Source organism: Mobula birostris, chromosome 11 (genome assembly GCF_030028105.1).
Source record: "Mobula birostris isolate sMobBir1 chromosome 11, sMobBir1.hap1, whole genome shotgun sequence".
Classification (NCBI taxonomy): domain Eukaryota; kingdom Metazoa; phylum Chordata; class Chondrichthyes; order Myliobatiformes; family Myliobatidae; genus Mobula; species Mobula birostris.
In genome coordinates this window covers 109,631,638-109,636,532 of record NC_092380.1, presented here as the reverse complement: position 1 = coordinate 109,636,532, position 4,895 = coordinate 109,631,638, and positions in this window count along the sequence as shown.

Here is a 4,895-nt window from a genome sequence, read left to right as displayed (position 1 = left end):
CTACCTCTGACATTTCCTCTTACCTTTCCTTCATACACCTTAACTGGATGCGCTCTGGTAAGTTAACATTAGAAACGATTGATGTTGACCGTTGCCAGTAACCTACCGGTCAGGAGTCAGCATGGCAGCCACGTCAAAAAGAACAGTGAAAAATAAAAGACTGTTGAAATAATGTCTCCTCAAACAGTTGTACTTTTTGCCAATTTGCGTGTTCATTGTTCCACTAAACCAAGGAACTAAGCAGCAGGGTATTTAAATACAATATTTTACATGCAATCATAATCATTAGTATTGGATCAACTTTCAAACGTTCAAGAGAATTATTTGAATGACTATTGGCAAAACATAATTACCAGTTTATGATGTCACCTTTTGTGATGTGAGAACATTCTTTATTTTCCAAAATATTTGATCATTAAGGATGTTCTTTTTAACATTTTTAAAATTCTGCAATGAATATACATTTAGTGGCTATTTCAGTAGGTATCTCCTGTACCTAATAAAGTGGCCACTGAGTGTATGTTCATTGCTCTGAACAACAACTGAACCTCTGCCTGCTTTTACACACTGAGTTTTTGCCACATGATTAGCTGATTAGATATTTGTATTAACGAGCAGGTGTACTTCATAAATTGGCCACTCAGTGTACATAAACTAATCTGATGCATTTATATTTATCGTGTTTTTAAAAAAAATTATGTTCTTTATGCGTACTGTGTTTTTTATGCTGCATCAGATCTGGAGTAACAATCATTTTGTTCTCCTTTATACTCGTGAACTGATGAATGCCAATAAACAATCTTGAATCTTGAAAAGGCTGATGTGACTTTAGTTCGGTACTCAAAGTAAAATTTATAGAGTAAAAAAGTGGTGTCCCTGTAGGCAATCCATGGTTTTCATATCAAAGAGCAGTGGCGGGAGAGGGGGCTAAATTTTTTGTTGGATTAGACATTTTATAGTCATAGTCATACTTTATTGATCCTGGGGGAAATTGGTTTTCGTTACAGTTGCACCATAAATAATGAATAGTAATAGAACCATAATAGTTAAATAGTAATATGTAAATTATGCCAGTAAATTATGAAATAAATCCAGGACCAGCCTATTGGCTCAGGGTGTCTGACCCTCCAAGGGAGGAGTTGTAAAGTTTGATGGCCACAGGCAGGAATGACTTCCTATGATGCTCTGTGCTGCATCTTAGTGGCTGAATGTACTCCTGTGCCCACCCAGTACATTATGTAGTGGATGGGAGACATTGACCAAGATGGCATGCAACTTGGACAGCATCCTCTTTTCAGATACCACCGTGAGAGAGTCCAGTTCCATCCCCACAACATCACTGGCCTTACGAATGAGTTTGTTGATTCTGTTGGTGTCTGCTACCCTCAGCCTGCTGCCCCAGCACACAACAGCAAACATGATCGCACTGGCCACCACAGACTCGTAGAACATCCTCAGCATCGTCCGGCAGATGTTAAAGGACCTCAGTCTCCTCAGGAAATAGAGACGGCTCTGACCCTTCTTGTAGACAGCCTCAGTGTGCTTTTATTTTATTTTCTCTTATTCTTTTATTTTAGGTGATATATGAAGACTGATCAACTGTAAAAATGGCATCTTGAGTTTATTGTCATGTGAACAAGGAACTTGCTGGCAGCAGCATCACAGGTACATAGATTCAAGATTGTTTAATGTCATTTCCAGTACACAAGTGTCTCCTCTGTGGATTGTCACCTTGTCGTGGTGGGGAAGCTTGTGTGGTCCTGTGATCCCGAGAGCAATGCCGTCTGGAGCTATGCTCCTGGTAGGGTCACCCATGGCGGTAAGGTCGAGGGTGAGGTCCCTGACAAAGAATAATCCAACCAAGACCTCAACAGTGGATAAGGCGGACGAAGTTACTTCGAACTCAACGGCTGTGAAGGTGGATGAAGGCTGCAACAAATCCATCAGCTCCCATCGTCGTGGTTTCCATGCCATTGGAATCAGTTGGTGGCTTTGTGAAGTATCGTGTGCTTCTTGGAGTGCAACATCAAGTACACGTTTAACAGGCATCTTCGCTCTGTGGGCCACTTCTTCAGAATGAAGACCATCATCCTTGACCTCGAGGGACAGCCACGATGACGACACAAGTGTAAAGAAGAACAAAATAATTCTTACTCCGGATCATAAGGTGACTGACAGGAAGTGATAAAGTAGTGGTGGTTGGGGGTGTGGAGGGGTTGGTTAGTGGGTGGAGGTGTTGATCAGCCTTACTGCTTGGGGAAAGTAACTGGTTTTGAGTCTGGTTGTCCTGGTGTGGATGCTACTTAGCCTCCTCCCTGATGGGAGTGGGACAAACACTATGAGCAGGGTGGGTAAGATCCTTTATGACATTTCTGCCCCTTTTCAGGCACTTTTTTTTGTATGTTCAGACAATGCACAAAATATAAATAATTCATAAATTATTATTGAATTGCCAGACATTGGTGCAAAAAAACCTCAATCAGAGACTTATGCATGATAGTGCAAGCAATAGTCCATAGTGTTTAATTGCTGAGGTAGGATTATTACAAATCCTTCAATGTTGTGAGGTGAAACTCTGGAACACTCTCACCAATGGCATAGACAACTTGCGGTAGTTGAAGGTGGCTACTTAAGAAGGCATCATATATCTCAAAGAAACTTCAATATCTAGGACATGCCTTCTTCTCATTTCTACCACTAGTAGGAAGTACAGAAACCCTAAGACCCACACTCAATGATTCAGGAACAGGTTCTTCCCCTCTGACATCAGTTTTCTGAACGTTCCATGAATCGCATTATTCCTGTCTGGTTTCACTATCTATCTATCTATCTATTTATTTATTTAGTGATTTATAGAAATGTTATGTCTTTGCTCTGTGAAGTGAGGTGAGGTGAGGGCCTCTGTCAATCAGAGTTGACTACGGATGTAGTGTCCTATCTGTCTAGGCCTGGGCATTGTGATGTGGAGAGCAGGCTGTTGCCCAGGTAGCAATCACCCCTTCTCCACACATAAGAACATAAGAAATAGGAGTAGGAGTAGGCTTTCTGGCCCGTTGAGCCTGCTCCGCCATTCAATAAGATCATGGCATCTGATGAACCCAAAAGAAAGGCAGAGACCAATAAAGTTGGTACCAGCAGCGTCACAGGAGTTGCCAGTCAGCATTGATCTCTATGTAGGACTGCCTTAGGGATTCCAGCTCCATATTTTCCCCCAGGATTTACTCCCGAAGCCTTCCCCATGAGTGGGTATAGCCATAAGGCAGTGGAGGTTTGAGATCAGAGTTTTCCTTCTCCTGGATGAGCAGCCAACCACAGCTAATGAGCTCTATCTGCATGAAGTGACTAGTTTTAAGGTGCCAGTAACCCACCTTTGACCCTTCTCCTGTCAGTAGAAACGGTTAGTAGCTAAACCACACGTGAAGGCCGGGAACTGGACTTGGATGTCAGAGGCTATCTGAGATGCACACCATTGGGAACTTGTCCCCATTACCACCCTCAGCTATAACAACCTTAAGGAACCTTTGCACTGTTTTGAAGCCTCATAACAAATTTCACAGTATGCGAGATAGTGATAATAAAGCCTGATTCTGACTATTAGAAAATAAGCAACAAATTCTGGTCTTGCCATTGATTTCCAGATCCTGCATAAACAAATAAATTTTAAAAATACAAAAATACAAAAGCAGATTAGACGGGCTGAATGGCCTTGTTCTAGACCGTGCCCCTCCTCTCAGGGTAACTTTCGGACCGCCTCCCAAAAGTCACGCCTTCCCCTCGCAACCAATGGATGACTGGGTAAATTTAATTCAGTCAGTCAAAGAACCACGCCCACAGTACGTTTGGTTCATTGTACAGTTCATGTTAAAGAATTGCTCGAAATAATGGAATACCATTGATCTCGGCTGGAATCAAGCAGTAATTAAGATTCGCAAGCCCGCATTTCTTAGTAGCTTCTGGTATTTAAATCGTGCTTAAGTACAATTGGTCAACCCTGCTCTGATGTCCTCGCAACCTTTTCCGCACTCTATTGGGTGCAGTCTGCAGTCAATCAACGTGATGTTACGGAAGGGAAAGTTTGCAGCTACTTCGTACGTAAGGTTGCTTCTTTGGTGAGAGAAACGGCGCTAACGAGCCAGGTCGAAGACCTTTCGTCAGAAATGGATATTCCCATTTTATTTTGGACCTCAAGCATCTGCAGTGGGTATTGAAATCATCATTTAAAACTGTAGCGGGTTCTGCTGTTCCATCAGCTACCTGGACAGGGGGGAGCCTACTTCATGAGCAAAAGCTTGCTCTCTGTATCGTATTGCCCTGGCTTGTGTATATGTAGACAGCTGGGACAAAACATACATGGTCGACCCCCAACCAACGAAGACCTCACTTTATTCATGCAGACCAGAAATACGAACTCAGGTGCAGTCAGGGAACGTATGTGGCAGGTTTCGATGCTCACCACCTCAATTTGCCGAGCTATTCTTGTTTGATTAAATGCAAGGCAATTTCCCGAAATCGACTTTGCCGAAAGCCAGTCATTTCAACATCTGCAGATTTCCTCGTGGTCACCTAAGCGAAGTCGGTTTCGTTCCAGCTCCTAACGTCATTGGTGTACTGTATTGTCAATCATGTGCAATCCCGCCTCCTTGCAGGGGGCGTACACTTCGTGGTTACCCCAGATTGGGCTGAAGACATAATAGACATCATAATCAGCCTATCAGTGTAGAGCATTTAATTACCATTGGTAGAGAATACTGGCAATCAACCTTTATAGCCCCGCCTTCCAGTGACTCGGTGAGTTGATTAGCAGCTCGATAGACGAATAGGAGATGAGAACTGTCAACTAGTCTGGTTGTCGATTGGTGGGTCCTGCCGTCATTGATGGTGTTTTCCCCGCCTTC